The sequence below is a fragment of the Leptodactylus fuscus genome, chromosome 9, assembly GCF_031893055.1.
Source record: "Leptodactylus fuscus isolate aLepFus1 chromosome 9, aLepFus1.hap2, whole genome shotgun sequence".
In the NCBI taxonomy this organism is placed as follows: Eukaryota; Metazoa; Chordata; class Amphibia; order Anura; family Leptodactylidae; genus Leptodactylus; species Leptodactylus fuscus.
Genome location: NC_134273.1, coordinates 56,251,564 through 56,268,102, shown reverse-complemented (window position 1 = coordinate 56,268,102; position 16,539 = coordinate 56,251,564).

The window sequence follows — 16,539 nt, the reverse complement described above, 5'->3', positions numbered from 1 at the left end:
TGGTGACACATTACGGCAATAAAACATCCAACTAGAAATATCAACCACAGTTGCCTAGAGAGGAGGTTTAATAAAACAGCAGCAAGTCTATCTGTAACTCTTTAATTGCTAGGAAGCTTTCTAAAGACTGCAATGATAGATGTTCATTGTTGTGCATTGTGATAAGAAAATGTATTTAAAATATGTATTTAAAATGTATTTTAAAATCACAACACGTATTATTACAAGGGTTTACATTCAGAAAATTGCTAAAAAATAGCAATCTTTGTCGAACATGATCGCATTGGTTTCGATTGGAATGTGGTTCTTGCAAATGAAGCCAGTCAAGCATTGACAATAGAGATGAGTGAGTAGTGAAATATTCGAGATTCGAAATCCATTTCGAGTAGAGCCTCAATATTTGACTACTTGATCGAATATCAAATCCCGAAATAGTCTATGGGAAAAAATGCTCATTTCATGGGAAACCATTATTCGACTAAATAGATAGTTTGGCACATAGATAGTTTGTAACCTGGATTAACACATAGGCTTCTCTTTATCCTGTTAAATGACACGGCTTCATGACTGTTATGATTTTATTTTCACATACTATATTAACTGCTCTTGGTAGCAGACTGATAAAGCCAGGTCTGTTATCGCTCTATGTAAACACACAGCATACCCTGAATCCATTGTGTACAGCATTTGCGTATTATCTGATCTGCTCCAGGCAGCATGCTGAGACGCTGACCTGGGAAAACACCTTTAATCCAAATTGGCAGTTTGCCAATTTTAAACATGCTGGGAAAAAGAAAATCTAATTTGTTGCAAAATTCTTAAAAAACAAGAGCCAATAGAGGGGGCCAGAAGTCAAAGAGTTCTCCTCAAGCGGAGCTCAGGTGGATCATCAACGCCAACAAAACGCTCATTATATGGTGTCCCAGTGAGCTGCTGAACTGCCGGAATAATCACAGGCACGGTGTGAGGAACAAGTTCAGCAGCAGGACAGCTTGGGAGCAGCTGAAACGCCAGAGCAGGCAAACCATCGACGGCAACAATTTGCTGAATATAGGCGGATCATCAATGCCAACAACACACAGACAAAGTCATAGGCAGAGGCTAGTAGATTTATAAATTTCACTGTAAGGAAGGTAAAAACAGAGGGAATATTAGGTATTCCTATGGGGACCAAGTTAGAATAAAAACTTATTTTAAGAGCCAATAAAAAATAAACTGTTTCTTAAATTAGCAGATTGAAAATCGAAAATTTCATGTTTGATTTATATTCTTTACCAAAATTTTCAATCAATTAGCTAAATCTCTGATACAGCACGTAATATATTGGTGAAAGGAAGGTGTAATAGTAATAGTAGCCTATTAAGGATCTTATAGTGTTATAATCTCCGCTGTGACAGTGATAGCACATTGTATATTTAGATTTGTATTTACACATCTACCATGTAAAATATAAAATTATGTGATCTTTCATTGTCTTGAATGGAGAAAATATGATTCTATAATAGGAAATTGTCAGAAGGATAGAATATCGGATTATTAAGGTACTGTTTTTCAAGAAATGATTTTTTTAATACTCAAAACACTTGAGAAGCATTGGATAAAGAGATATGAATAAAATCAATACCATTTATAAATGTAAGCTCGGCTTGAAAACATCGCTTACTGTGTTTCTGCCGAATTCTGATTTCCCATTTAAAAGTGAAAGCAGCAGGTAGGGAAATGCATCCAGACAAACAGCGCTTGTTCCATTCTCCAGAGTCCGGTATTTGTATTGACATTAAATCCGTGCTTAGTGAAATTCCTATTATCTGTCAAGCGTATAGTTAATCATGGGTGAGAGTCTCGCTGTTTCCCTTTGTACTCGGCTAATGGCTAATTGACTGCAGTGAGCTATTATTTTGTCACATATCAATTTTACATGTTAATTTATGACTTCTATCTTTTACCCTTTCATTTGGATTACAATTTTCTACACAGTTTCTTGCACATGGCACAGCTGTGTGGAAGGAAGCAATGTAAGGGCATACAAAATCTAGGTAACTAGGCACCTAATGGGACACGCCATTGAACTCAGCAGTCCTTAGTCCATAGCTGGTACGATTAAAAAAATGTCCATCAAGTTCAACCAAAGGATGGGGGACAATATGACTGAAGAGAATGGTGAATAAAATAAGTATTGTATATACATCCAAAAACATCAATGTTATTTTGCTGTAAAAAAAAGCATTCAAGCCATTTTTTAAAACTGTTACTGCTGTGACCACAAGAGTGTAACTACAAGGGGTTAATTTACTCCAAATAATCTTACATTGTTCTTTCACTCGGAATGAAATCTGAACACAAATCACATCCCAACACAGTCCATGCACCACCGATACACTTTACCACTAAGGAACCTTTGTTTCAGGTTCGGATTATTCAGCCCAAGGATTTGCATTGGGTTCAGATTGTACTGGAAGTGAAATTATTATATCTGGGGACTCTTTCACATGGAGTAAACGCTGCGCTAATTCTGAACGTAAACTCGTGCAGAGTGAGCGACAAAACAGATCAATGTGATACGTGCGTGTCACATTGAAAGCAATAGGTAAAAAAGCCTCCCATTGATTTCAACGGGGAGCGCACGTATGCCGGCACCCATAGAAATCAATGGGATCTGTCTTACCGCCGCTCACTCTGCACGAGTTTACATTCAGAATGAGCAGAGCGTTTACTCCGTGTGAAGGCTCCCTAAGACCTAGCCTCAGTCCTGCTAGTGGTTGGTGATATATCCTTTCAGGGCACATCATGTAAGAGTTAGATTGAAACCTCCACTGATATGCTTTGAGTTAGGAGGCTAGGTGCAATATTGAGATTATAATATACAGAGCCTACCGGCTTAGGGCCAGTTCACACAGAGTTAACGGGCTCGCATTCTGGCACGTATACAAGTGTCAGAATGTGAGCACTCAAAACAGATCCCATTCATTTCAATGGGTCTTTATGGGATAGCCTAATTTTGCAGGCGCAAAATACTTGTCTTTTGAGCCACGTTTTTTTGTTCTTTGAGGCAGTTTTTGCTAGCTCATACTTCTTCTCATAAGAAAACCAACATACAATACATTTTAATTACATGTGTCTGGTCCCACTTAGTTTTGTTATGTTAGATAAAAGTTACATTTTATCAGTTTCTTTTTTCCCTCATGCTCTCTCTGGAGACCCATCACCCATACCATTTTTTGCTTTTTGATGTCTTCAGAGTATAAAAGATGGAGGTCCAAAGGAGATGTAAAAAACGTAACAGACAATTATGATTCCCATGCTTTAAGGAAGTGGTGTCTTGTACGTTAATCCCAGGTACAATGATCCTCAAATAGATATAGTTGCTGAATGTTGTCACATCATTTCTGTAAAGTAGGGACTCTTCATCCTGCCATCTGAGCGGAATAAGAAACTTAGCTGCTTGAAGAAATCAAGTTACATTGTGCATAGTTAGGAGCTGAAATCTTGCGCATTTCGATTACAACCACTTCTTTTTTGTTTCCATCTGTTCGATTGCAGCCTGTTTATTGGATCTCTGCAAGTCGGACATTTTTGCCAGTCTTATGGACTTTGCTCTCGTATTTATGACTATGCTGCAGTCGACATTTTAGTTTAATAGATAGATGATAGATAGATACGGTAGATATGAAATGATAGATAGATAGATAGATAGATAGATAGATAGATAGATAGATAGATAGAGTGCCTACAAGTAGTATTCAACCCCCTGCAGATTTAGCAGGTTTACACATTCCGAATTAACCTGACATTGTGACATTTGGACTGTAGATCAGCCTGGAAGTGTGAAATGCACTGCAGCAAAAAAGAATGTTATTTCTTTGTTTATTTTTTTTTTTAAATTGTGAAAAGTTTATTCAGAGGGTCATTTATTATTCAACCCCTCAAACCACCAGAATTCTGTTTGGTTCCCCTAAAGTATTAAGAAGTAGTTCAGGCACAAAGAACAATGAGCTTCACATGTTTGGATTAATTATCTCTTTTTCCAGCCTTTTCTGACCATTTAAGACCCTCCCCAAACTTGTGAACAGCACTCATACATGATCAACATGGGAAAGACAAAGGAGCATTCCAAGGCCATCAGAGACAAGATCGTGGAGGGTCACAAGGCTGGCAAGGGGTACAAAACCCTTTCCAAGGAGTTGGGCCTACCTGTCTCCACTGTTGGGAGCATCATCCGGAAGTGGAAGGCTTATGGAACTACTGTTAGCCTTCCACAGCCTGGACAGCCTTTGAAAGTTTCCTCCCGTGCCGAGGCCAGGCTTGTCCGAAGAGTCAAGGCTAACCCAAGGACAACAAGGAAGGAGCTCCGGGAAGATCTCATGGCAGTGGGGACATTGGTTTCAGTCAATACCATAAGTAACGTACTCCACCGCAATGGTCTCCATTCCAGACGAGCCCGTAAGGTACCTTTACTTTCAAAGCGTCATTTCAAGGCTCGTCTACAGTTTGCTCATGATCACTTGGAGGACTCTGAGACAGACTGGTTCAAGGTTCTCTGGTCTGATGAGACCAAGATCGAGATCTTTGGTGCCAACCACACACGTGACGTTTGGAGACTGGATGGCACTGCATACGACCCCAAGAATACCATCCCTACAGTCAAGCATGGTGGTGGCAGCAGCATGCTGTGGGGCTGCTTCTCAGCCAAGGGGCCTGGCCATCTGGTCCGCATCCATGGGAAGATGGATAGCACGGCCTACCTGGAGATTTTGGCCAAGAACCTCCGCTCCTCCATCAAGGATCTTAAGATGGGTCGTCATTTCATCTTCCAACAAGACAACAACCCAAAGCACACAGCCAAGAAAACCAAGGCCTGGTTCAAGAGGCAAAAAATCAAGGTGTTGCAGTGGCCTAGTCAGTCTCCTGACCTTAACCCAATTGAAAACTTGTGGAAGGAGCTCAAGATTAAAGTCCACATGAGACACCCAAAGAACCTAGATAACTTGGAGAAGATCTGCATGGAGGAGTGGGCCAAGATAACTCCAGAGACCTGTGCTGGCCTGATCAGGTCTTATAAAAGACGATTATTAGCTGTAATTGCAAACAAGGGTTATTCCACAAAATATTAAACCTAGGGGTTGAATAATAATTGACCCACACTTTTATGTTTAAAATGTATTAAAATTTAACTGAGCAACATAACTTTTTGGTTTGTAAGATTTATGCATCTGTTAATAAATCCTGCTCTTGTTTGAAGTTTGAAGGCTCTAACTTATTTGCATCTTATCAAACCTGCTAAATCGGCAGGGGGTTGAATACTACTTGTAGGCACTGTAGATAGATAGATATGAGATGATGGATAGATAGATAGATAGATAGATAGATAGATAGATAGATAGATATGAGATGATAGATAGATAGATAGATAGATAGATAGATAGATAGATAGATAGATAGATAATGAAAATATCAAAACTAAAGTACTAATATTCCTGTTGTGGCATACATTTAATGTCATGGCTTTTTTTTAACTACAACCTTGCCAGTTAAAGATTAATAATCCTTAATCCACAAGTAGATGTCCATGCAAGTGCTGTTTGTTAAGACAAGTATTCAACAGTATTAGGGCAACACTATGGCTCAGTAGTTAGCCCTACAGCCTTGCTGCACTGAAGTCCTGGGTTCGAATCCCACCAGGAACAATATCTGCAAGGAATTTGTATGTTCTCCCCATGTTTGTATGGATTTCCTCCTATTCTAAAAAGACATATTGATAGGAATATTAATGTACATCACAATCTCCAAAAAAAAAAGTATGCAAGGATTAATACCTTAAAGAAAGTTAGTTTATGTTTGTATTGCTCAACTGTGAAACTTCTTTTTAGAATTCTATATTGTGCCCTTACTGTTATATCTTCCTAACAGTACTGTCTAAGGGTGAATTCATACGATGTCTTTTGGCACGTAATGTGGCATGTCTACGCTGCAGGAGCTTTTGCGGGCCGTATACGCTCCCATTGATTTCAATGGGAGCGTGGATCGTATACTATTTTGCGGTCGTGATTTTGCATAGACGTGCCACATTACGTGCCAAAAGACATCGTGTGAATGCACCCTATGAATGTATCTCTGTCTCTATCTGTTAGCACTGACTAGACAGTGTCAGTCTATGTGCGAAATAACATCTCCCCTTCCCAGCTTGTAACACTTTGTTGTCAATGTATCCATAAATTTCTAAGTGTAGTAACGGATGAATGGCACAACAAAGACAAGGGTGCTCCAAAATTCATTCGGTGGTGCCTTCTGGCCAGTGGCGTAACTAAAGTCTAGTAGGACTGGGTGCAATCTTTTGGCTGGGGTCCCCTACGTCCCTACCACAAATTCTTGATAGTGTTGGTTACCGGAGCTAAGGAGTTTAATCAACCTTAGTAGGTAATCTGTGGGTCTCCTTGGCTTATGGGCCAGATGGAAGCTGCAATCTCAATACTGATACCAGTGCTTATGGACCCCCTAAGGCTCCTGGGCCCTGGTGCAACTGCACCCTCTTCACCCCCTCAAGTTATGTTTCTGCTTCTGACATATTGGAATTATAAGCTAGATGGTGGTAGCACGCCTGGACCTTACCTGATATACAGGATACCTATTTGAATACACAACAAAAGATATTCCAAGATTCATGAAGACTATACAGTAAGTATGTTAGGAGAACCAGAAGACTCTATAACGGGGTTATCCACCATTACAAGAGTGATGGCCTATCATTAACAAATGCTGGCAATTTTAGATTGTGGAGGTCAGTCTGTTGGGACTCACACAGATCACATGGTATTGTCTACATACAGGATGTAGAGCTGCTCATTCTCTGTATTCTTGATAATGGCGATTGTAGATGTATCAACAGTTTTCCATTCAGGTCTCAGGAAGCCTGCTGATCTAAAATAAATGACCTATCTTAAGGAAAGGCCATCAATTTTCAAAAAATGTCTCCACATTTTATATGAAAATAGGTCATATATAGCAAATACAGTAGAAAGATATCTTACTGTAGCTCCAGCTCTGCATATAGGTGTGCTGAAAATGATCATATTTTCTATGAGATTGTCATGTGCAGTATATGCATCTGGATGACATTTTTATTTCGAAGTATATGTCTTCTAGCTCTATATCTACTGTTAGATGAATAAAACAATACTTCCTCTAGATCTTAAATTTCAGTGCATGTGCTTTACCGTGACGGATAGTGTTGCAGTTTTTTTTTTCACATAATGTAAATATTTGACTTCTCACTATACGGAGAATAATACTGTGAATTGTTAGTAGAGGAAAAGTGTCCATTCTAAAAGGCCACTGGAACTTCTCCAATCCATTTACAAAGACGACATGAATGGGAGCAGATTGGAAAATGCCTTTCTGAAATGCCACTGTTTGCTCTTCTTTTTAGAATGAATATCAAACTCTCTCAGCTGTCAGAAGCTTATTTCTGCACAGTAAACACTGACTTGTACATGGTGAGTTCTCATGCTGATGTGATCCAACACAAATGATATGCAAATCATTCTGCTGTCTTGGTCTACATTGTAATACTTTGATAGAATACTGATAACCTCTGAGTTTCACGAGTACGTGTCCATATACCTTAATATCACTATATTAAGAAAAGACAATCATGAGGTTTAGCACATGGGAAGTACATGGGAAAGTCAGCCTTTATTAATCTGTTAGTATTAATTAGTTCAGCACAATACCTGCCATATAATTCATTATATGTGGCAATTCAGACACACACTGCATTATTTTTATGCGTTCTGCCCATCTGTTATTAATGATCAGTATCCCTTGTCATACAGTAAATAGGTCAGGTATTCTTGCAATCATTTTTTATGGGGTCAGGGAAAATTCTTAACACTAAAATGTGTGCACACCTTTAAAAACTAAAAGATATAACACTGTTGTATTTCTTAGGGGATTCTATCATTAAAATCAAATTTTTTTCTCAATCACATGTAGGAATAGCCTTAAAAAGGCTATTCTTCTCCTACCTTTAGATGTCCTCTCCACGCCGCTGTTCGGTAGAAATCCTGGTTTTCGTCTGTATGCAATTGAGTTATCTTGCAGCACTAAGGGCGGTCCCCAGCACTCAAACAGCACTGGGGGCATCCCCAATGCTGCAAGAAAAATCTTTAGAGCCGCCTCCATCTTCTTCAGGAACGGCCTCTCTGCGCATCTTCTCCCGGAGCTGGCTTCAAGTTTCTACATATGTGCAGTCGGCTCTGCCGTCGGACCTCAGGCAGAGCCGACTGCACATGCCCGCCTTGTGTAAGCTGGGCTAAGCGGCCACAAGAAAATGGCCGCTTACACCAGGCGGGCATACGCAGTCACATCTGCCCAAGGCTCGACAGCAGAGCCGACTGCGCATGTGTAAAAATTTGAAGCCAGCTCCGGAAGAAGATGCGCCGAGAGGCCGTTCCTGAAGAAGATGGAGGCAGCACTGGAGATTTCTCTTGCAACATTGGGGACGCCCCCAGTGCTGCGAGAGAACTCATTTGTATACAGATGAAAACGACAAATTTCTACCGAATGGTGGTGTGGAAAAGACATCTAAAGGTAGGAGAAGAATAGCCTTTTTAAGGCTATACCTATGTGTGATAGAGAAAAAATTTGATTTTAATGATAGAATCCCTTTAAATACAGATTTGTCCTCCCTTACCTTTCCTTAGCAGTCAAGATTTCCCTACATGACCAGCTTTAAAACGTTAGTTGTTTATTTATTTTTTTTTTTGCTTCACTGATAAATTGGATATCACCCAATCTAACCAATCACACTCTAGTTTTATTTTTTTTCAAAGCAATTTAAGAAACTTAAAGGGGCTTTATCAGCAAAATCATGCTGATAGAGCCCCACATACAATATGCGTGAATAGCCTTTAAAAAGGCTATTCAGGTACTGCTAAAGTTATATTAAGCTACCCCCCAGTTTTAAAATAATACCCTAAAAAAGAATGTGATCAACTTACCCATCGTGCACGGTGGGCGGGCATTCTACTACTTCTGCTTCTACTACGGCTACTGCGCATGCGCCCAGGCCATTTTTTTTTAGCAATGTCAGTTCGCGAGTGCCAGAGGAAAACGGGACCCGAGGACATCGCAGGAAGAGGAGGCGTGGATGAAGAAGACGGCGGACCCTGAATGCCCGCCCCCTGTGCACAATGGGTAAGTTGATCACATTCTTTTTTAGGGTATTATTTTAAAACTGGGGGGTAGTTTAATATAACATTTACGATGCCTGAATAGCCTTTTTAAAGGCTATTCACGCATATGTGGGGCTCTATCAGCATGATTTTTCTGATAGAGCCCCTTTAAGAAGAGCTTTTGTTTGGTAGAGGTTGAATGTCTAGAGTATTGTTCAGACTGTTTGGATTAGGACTTTTAAGTAAACTTGTGTAAAATATTTTGATTAAAGAAGATTACATTCATAAGTTTTTTTTCAAAGGAATGCCAAGCATCATAAAAAAAATTATGTTTTATAAATGAAGAGAGTGATTGTCAAAAAATATCAATTTCCTATGTATGTGACTTATGGTGATATATTATGAGAATCCAATTCCAATGCAAATTAAGCAGTCTGAAAAGATAACTTTGTATAGAGTCTGAATGGTCTACCAAATTTGGGCCCTGGTTGTGACAACAAAGCACATGAAATAAGGTAGCATACTGTCTGATATGATGGTCAAAGAGGCTAGGTTATACTGGAATTACATTTTAATTCCCTCTGCCTAGATCATACAAATCCTTTTATATAACTCTTAAGGTGCCCCCCACGCCTTCCTGTGATTTCCTCTCAGAACATCCACACAAACTGTTGAATGTTTCTAGTAATATAATAATAATTTTACAAATCATGGGGTTCATGTAGAGGCAAAATGAAACATTGCAGAAAAATGAATCAATGCGCAAGAGTGAGGACACTGTTTGCAAGAGCTTAAGATAAGATAAGATAAAATAATCCTTTAATAGCCCCACAGTGGGGAAATTTCAGTATGTTACAGCTGCATAGTAATACAGATACATGATAATACACAGTAAATATTACAGAAGTAGTAGAGACACATATGCTGAGAAACATATACTAGGAGTCCATAGCAGCTAAGGAACAGAGAAGAAAGAAGGAGGACATTCATAATCATTAGTTCTCTGTGCGGAGTGATCTTCGCTTGGTCTGATGTAGATTATACAGCCTGATCGCGGTTGGAAGGAAGGACCTGCGATAGCGCTCCTTCTCAAACTTGGGGTGAAGCAGACGGTCACTTACAGTACTGCCAAGTGCCATCAAGGTCTTATACATGGGGTGGGATATGTTCTCCCGCATGGAGGTCACCACAGACAGTATCCTTCTGTCACCCACCACCTGTACTGGGTCCAAGGGGCTCCCCAGGACAGAGCTGGCCCTCCTGATCAGCCTGTCAAGTCTGTTTCTGTCCCTGGTTGATATACTGCTCCCCCAGCAGGCTACACCGAAAAAGATAGCTGAAGCAACCACCGAGTTGAAAAAGGCCCTAAGAAGTGTCCCCTGGACTCCGAAGGCCCTCAGCCTCCTGAGCAGGTAGAGTCTGCTGTGGCCCTTTCTGTGCAGCGCCTCCAGGTGATCAGCCCAGTCTAGTTTATTATTGAGGATCACGCCCAGATACTTATAGGTCCTGACTATCTCAATGCATGTCCCCTGGATCTCAACCGGGGTTGGAGCACTCCTCCGTTTCCCAAAGTCCACCACAGTCCATAGTCCATAGTCCACAGTCTATAGTACAAGTTCCAAGCCCAACTATAGACCAGTCATTTTTATAAAAAGAAAGATTACTATAATTTCACAAATAAGTAAGGCTATGTGAGTTTTCACCAGTGTCCTTTTATGTGCCAATCCAAAGTATCTGGACATAAAGAGTAACACTCAGGTCATTGCAACATGGTTCATAGGTCCATTAGGGCAGTGGGTCGTGAACAGAGTAAGGTTAGGGTCCACTCACACGGAGTAAAATGGTGAGGAATTTGGTCAGAATTTCAAGGCTGAAAAAAAGCCTCCCTTTGACTTCAATGTTAGCAGAAAAAAGGAACCCATTGAAGTCAATGGGAGGTTTTTTCAGTGCTGAAATTCCACATCAAATTCAGCGCCATTTTCCTCCACGTGAATGGACCCTTAGAGTTTTAACTTCAGTGTTAGATTAGAAAATGTTATAAGCCTGCTTGAAGAGACATGTCTTTAGGAGGGGCTTGAAACTGAAGAGGCTGGGAGTTAATCTGATAGTCCAGAGAAGTTACACACCTCTGGATAAATTTTTGAGGCGAGAAGTTCTGATAATAGAGGATGTTAGTCTTAGGTCTCTGACAAATGGAGGGCACAGGTTAAGTGATAGACAAAAATGAAGGAGGGAGGTGTAGCACAATGGAGGGCTTTATGGATGAAGGTGATAAGTTTATATTGTATTCTGTATTGAATAGGCAGCAATTAGACTGATAGATAAGCCTGGCTGCCACATTTACAATAGATTGTAGAGGGGAGAGTTTAGTAAGGGGAAGACCAATTATAAGGGATTTACAGTATTCAAGTCTAGAGTTAACAAGCGCAACAATAAGGGTTTTTGATGTTTCCATGGTAAGGAAAGGGATATTTTGAGGTAAAGGTGGCTTAAGCATGCAAGTGATTGCATTTTGGGGGTAAAGGAAAGGTCTGAGTCAAACATATCCTCAAGGCAGTGGTGTTCAGACTGCAGATCGACGTGGAAAAATCATGGTTAGATTGGTTAGTAGATGGTGGAAACCAGTGGCGGATCCAGGGTTTGCGGGGCCCTGGGCAATTGACTTTGGCGGGGCCCTACTTACTGGGGGTCTCGCACTTCTAACCTGTACTTCCCAACTGTTGAAGACTAGAAAGAGGCAACAAAACGTGCGGCGCGCGCAGCGCGCCACAGCAAATTAGGCCCCGCCCACTTTTATGTTGACTCCACCCATTCTCATTCAATTTTCATGTGATTCCACACAGTATAATCCTCCTACAGTCACCCGTAAATTATATCTCCCCCCATTTTCATATACACCCTTCATCTACCCCTAGTTTCATGTCCCCCCCTCTATCTCTGTCCCCAGTTTCATGCCATTCTCCTCCTTTATCTGCCCACAGTTTCATTTTCCCCCTGTCTCTGCCCCAGTGTCATGCCGTTCTCCCCCTTTATCTGCCCCAGTGTCATGCTGTTCTCCCCACCTTCATCTGCCCCAGTGTCATGCTGTTCTCCCCCCTCCATCTGCCCCAGTGTCATGCTGTTCTCCCCCCCTCCATCTGCCCCAGTGTCATGCCGTTCTCCCCCTCCATCTACCCCAGTGTCATGCCGTTCTCCCCCCTCCATCTGCCCCAGTGTCATGCCGTTCTCCCCCCTTCATCTGCCCCAGTGTCATGCTGTTCTCTCCCCCTCTATTTGCCCCAGTGTCATGCCATTCTCCCCCCTCCATCTGCCCCAGTGTCATGCCATTCTCCCCCCTTCATCTGCCCCAGTGCCATGCCATTCTCCCCCCTCCATCTGCCCTAGTGTCATTCTGTTCTTCCCCCCTTCATCTGCCCCAGTGTCATGCCATTCTCCCCCCTTCATCTGCCCTAGTGTCATGCTGTTCTTCCCCCTTCATCTGCCCCAGTGTCATGCCATTCTCCCCCCTCCATCTGCCCCAGTGTCATGCTGTTCTCTCCCTCCATCTGCCCCAGTGTCATGCCATTCTCCCCCTTCATCTGCCCCAGTGTCATGCCATTCTCCCCCCTCCATCTGCCCCAGTGTCATGCTGTTCTCTCCCCCTCTTCATCTGCCCCAGTGTCATGCCGTTCTCCCCCTCCATCTGCCCCAGTGTCATGCCGTTCTCACGTTCTCTCTCACACACACACACACACACACACACACTCACCATTCCTCGTTCCCTCGCAGCTCTCTCCCTCATACACATATTGTAGCCGCGATGTGATGACGTCATCACATCGCAGCTACAAATGCCGGAGGCCGGAGCTCAGCGTTAAAGCAGGAGCTGAGCTGTGACAGCTCCGGCTTTAAACGCCTATGCATTCGGCTCATCGGCGTCCTACCGCTGATGAGCCGAATACATAGGCGTTTAAAGCAGGAGCTGTGAGCTGAGCTCCTGCTTTAACGCTGAGCTCAGTTGGAGTCGGGACATGCCGACCGGGACCATTTTGTTAGGTCCCGGCCGTGCCGCGGGGCCCCGCTAAGCGCGGGGCCCCGGGCGGTTGCCCGGCTCGCCCGGCCCTGGATCCGCCCCTGATGGAAACAATAGTAGTTTAGTCCTTTAAAAATTCAGTTTCAGATAGAGGGCAGGCATGCATGTCAAACCTTGTTGCTAGAGCATAACAAAAAGAGAATTTCACTGCCCAAGTAAAAAAAAAATCTAGGTGGTAGGACTGAGTAGTTGTATTTAAGCATATTGAACATGCTCATTAAAAAATCAACAGAAGGAATGCTCTAAGAAGAATGTAACTGCAATACCTAGACTCAGCAGAATTTCAATGACTGCAACAGAAAACTGGCATACAAACCATGAAAAAGATACAATTTTTGTGTAAAAATTGTGACTTGTGTTGGGCAAATACAGGGTGGCCATAATATAACCTCAGGTGTTTGGAGTCGTATGCAGGCTGACCCAATGGATAGAAGTGCCTTACCAACTGCTTCCTCGTGACAATGACACCCGTATGACATTTGCATTAATGTTTCTGGCCAGAGTGGAAGTGGATACCAATTGGCCATGGAATAGCCTGTGGAGCGCCGAAGCGCATTTTTACCTGAATGGAACAGTCAACACACAGAATTGTCCTGTCGCATATGGGCCACCGAAAACCCACGTGCGCTCGAGGGGGTTCCGCTGCATTCACCCAAGGTGAACGTTTGGTGTGGGTTCATCCAGGGTCGGACTGGAGTGCCTAGGGCCCACCAGTGGGATTATTTCCAGGGGCCCACCCTACTGCCATATTAAATATCGCCCGTCCAGTTTTTGCCATTATGCACGTTTAAAGTGCATTTTCACACACAATACCGTGTGCAAAACAGAACTGTATTGTCATTTATACTAAATTGATCACTTTTAGCTGCGCCTTGGTTTACTGTCTTTGAATAGATCTGTTGTCCATTTTCACACTTAGATTGCTACAGATGTGAAGTGATGTATAAATGCATGATATTTTGCATCTGCATTGCTCCTCCCCCCCTTGCAGGAGCTGCTTGTAGATGCAAATGAATTAACAGACAGTGTCAGCTGTTAATGCAGGAGACACATGTCAATGAATATCTTGTCAGCTCCTGCTTCTACTGTGACCCCCAATGTGATTGGAATATTCCCGGTCACATTGACAGGAGTAACAATCACACAGGGACTCATCTATAGCTTATTCGTCCCTTCATAGCTCATTCAGATGTGACAGAATTCTGCACCAGAATAGAAGCCAATTTCTACTTGCCTCAACTCCCCTAGGCAGTAGAGGACAACTGGGTTAAAGTCCCTTCTTTAAATACGTGTTACACAGAACAGGACAAGAAAAAACAACACAGAAGAGGAGTCAGCAAACCGAGGTCAAACCAGAGAGGCAAAACAGTACCAAATCACAATCCAAAGAAGTAGTCAATAAGCCAAGAAGCAGAGGTCAGTACATACAAAACAAGAGCAAGGACAAAGCAAGGTCAGAGACAATATCCAGCAAACATTTAAGGAAGCCCAGAACCCGTCCCAGGCTTGATTGGCAGATAAGCTTTCAAACACAACGCAAACACCCATTAGGGTGCATTCAGACGGTGGAAAATGGCTGAATTTGGTGTGGAATCCGTGACAGATTCAGCGCTGAAAAAAAGGCCTCCCATTGACTTCAATGGGTTCCTTTTTCTGCAAAGCAACCCATTGAAGTCAATGGGAGGCTTTTTTTAGCGCTGAATCTAATGCAGATTCCACACCAAATTCACCGGTATTTTCCTCTATGTGAATGCACTCTAACAATAACAACACAATGACAAGAGACCGGGAGCAGGTAATCATAAGCAGACAGGCCTCCTGCACTGTACAATGCAGCAAGAGAATGGTGCAGGAGTCCGAACGGGTGAGAACGTAACATGAGTATAATTTTTCTTTATAAGGGGTCATTCACACGGAGTAACGCCTCGCGTGTATCAGAGGCATACACGCCGGCGTTATGGCAGGGCATTCACTTCAATGGGAGCGCTCGTAGCACCGCCGTTACGGCGGCGTTATGAGTGCTCCCATTGAAGTGAATGGGAAGTGCTCAGCAGCCCTGCCGTAACGCCGGCGTGTACGCCTCTGATACACGCGAGGCGTTACTCCATGTGAATGGCCCCTTATGCTGTGTTTTTTTCTCTTTCAGGTTACGATAATCCATTGGATTATGTTGGATTCCATCGATGATCATCATTTTTGTTTTATTTTTTTTAAATTCTTTAATAAAATGGTCAACGATTTGTCTATTTCAATAAAAACAAATTTCTTTCACGTCTTGAGTTTTTATAAATACTTTCTTACCCCTTAGTAATGGCGACTGGTAGACAGCATCCATTACTAAGGTGTGGCTTAGCATTAGTGGTGAATATTCTAGCACTAACCCTCCAATTATTACCCCGTACCTAATGCTGAGGAGAATTGGTTATCATCCAATACCCGGCTGTTTAATAGAGACTGCTGAGGATTGGGGCAGTCACAGGCTGGAATTATTAGGGCTAGTTCACACGTGAGTATAAGGGGAGGTTTTTGACAGCGGATTTCACGTCCAAAACCTCCCCTTATAATGGTGGTCTATGGAGACCGCCGGGCTTCTGTTCTCCGCTAGCGGCGAGCTGCTGCTAGCGGAGAAAAGAAAGGACATGTCCTTTCTTCAGGCGGAAGCCGCGCTGTCTCAGTCGCGCGGCTTCCGCCCCCCGCAGCTCCCTCCTATGTCGGCTCATTCATTTGAGCCGACAGCAGAGGGTTAAGCCGCGACAGCGATGGTCGCGGCGGGCGGGTTTTGACAAGAGAGAGACGCGGCTCGCCGCGTCTCTCTCTGTGTCAAAACCCGCGCGGGCAGTTCACGTGTGAACTAGCCCTTAGGGTCAGTGCACACTGAATTTTTTGGTGCTTATTTTGACGCTAAATCCGCCTCAAAATCAGCCTCCAAAAAAAGCCTCCCAATAGAACTCAAAATAAGCACCAAAAAACTCAGTGTGCACTGACCCTTAGGCTGGAAAAGGCCGAAAACAACAGGCTGGTATTATGGCTGAGAAGGGCCAAAAACCATGCCATTTCCACCCTTGTAATGTCTGGATACTGCTTGTTGTATCTGACTGGCTCAGAAATATTGGGGGGACACTATGTTGCTTTATAATTAGAAAAAAAATGACATAGGGTCCCCCCAATTTTTAATAACCAGCCAGATATAACAAGCAGCAGCAGCCTGACATTACAAGGGTGGCAAGAGCCATGGTTTTTGGCCCTTCCCAGCCTTATAATACCAGCCTGCGACCACCCCAATTCCCAGCAGTCTCT